Source organism: Gracilinanus agilis, chromosome 4 (genome assembly GCF_016433145.1).
Source record: "Gracilinanus agilis isolate LMUSP501 chromosome 4, AgileGrace, whole genome shotgun sequence".
Lineage (NCBI taxonomy): Eukaryota > Metazoa > Chordata > Mammalia > Didelphimorphia > Didelphidae > Gracilinanus > Gracilinanus agilis.
In genome coordinates, this window is record NC_058133.1 from 16,136,876 (window position 1) to 16,138,356 (window position 1,481).

The window sequence follows — 1,481 nt, forward strand, 5'->3', positions numbered from 1 at the left end:
CTCCTCCTGGTTAGGGTCAAGGCCAGCAGAGAGAGTTTTTGTTTCTCCAGATTCTCTCTTTGTGAAGGAGGAAGTGGTGATGGTGAGCACACATGCCACTGGCTGCTGAAAGCCACCTCCAGGCTCCCTGGAAAGCTACTAGATCAGTAATTCCCAAAGTGGGCGCCACTGCCCCCTGGTGGGTGTTACAGTGATCCAGGGAGCGGTGATGGCCACAGGTGCATTTATCTTTCCTATTAATTGCTATTAAAATTTAAAAAAAATTAATTTCCAGGGAGCACTAAGTAATATTTTTTTCTGGAAAGGGGGCAGTAGGCCAAAAAAGTTTGGGAACCACTGTACTAGATATTCTTAAGAAAAATTGCCTTGGCAGTTGTGTGTATGGGCATTTGGGGAAGAGTCTTGGTGTCTAGAGATCCCTTCCAAGGTTTGTGCATTTGCCCCAGGCCACCAGGGCCTGAACCCAGCTAGTGGACTTGGGACAAAGAAGGGGATGGATGTTGCCTCATCTGGGAATGACAGCAAAGTTTGGCAGCTGATTAGGATGAAGGAGAAGGGCTTCCTGGGTCAGAAGGTGTCTAGCTACTGTGCCACACTGCTTTTCTCAGTATAAAAATGGTCAATCTTACTATATTTCTCATAACACTGTTTCAATGAGGGAAATCTATGAAATCTCTTTAAATTAGTTGTTTTTTCCTCAGGTGGGCAATGTTGAGGTGTTTCACAGTTGAACTGAATAGTTACATGGGGGATAGGGAGGTGATGGGGGACCTTGATTAGTTGAGTTCCCCTCTCCCCCCAAAAATAAAAACCTACTTGATGAAATGTATAGGACTTTAAGGGTTAGGTTCAGAGATAAGAGTTCACCCCTTTCAGACTATTGTGTAAAGGGCTTCCCCCTTTCAGTCTGTTGACCAGTGTAAGGGAAATACGAGATGTTTAGGCTTCTTTATGGTCCTTTCAGAGATGCGAGGAAACTCCTCAGACAGAAAGATGGCAGAAAGAAGGGTCAGTCCTGACTGCCTCTGACAGAGGTGCCGGTTTTCTAGCAATTGAGAAGAGAGCCAGCTGTGGAGGAACAGCCCAGCCTCCCAAGAGAAGTCTTTCCTGGGAAAAAGATGCCCTCTTTCTTCTCTTCCTCACTGACAGAGATGTTTTGTAGCAGACCCAGGGCCTGCAGAGGAAGGCTCTTCATTCAGCTGTGCATTTGTGAGAGGGAGAAGTGAGAGGTCACTGGGAGAAAAGAAGGACATTGTGGCAGGCTGGGTCATGTCGTGGGCAGTGCTATGTGCCTGGCACCCAGCCACTTGTGACCTCAGGATCTGGGTTCCTTCTTCCCTCTGAGGATGTGTGTCTATGGGAGAGGTGTTCTGAAGTCACTATTCTTGCTACATACCATTATAGTCAGTACCTGTGATTTGAGCTCATTAGGTCCTTTGGCTGACTTTTGAATGTGAATAAGTACTTTTGAAGAGGGCTAG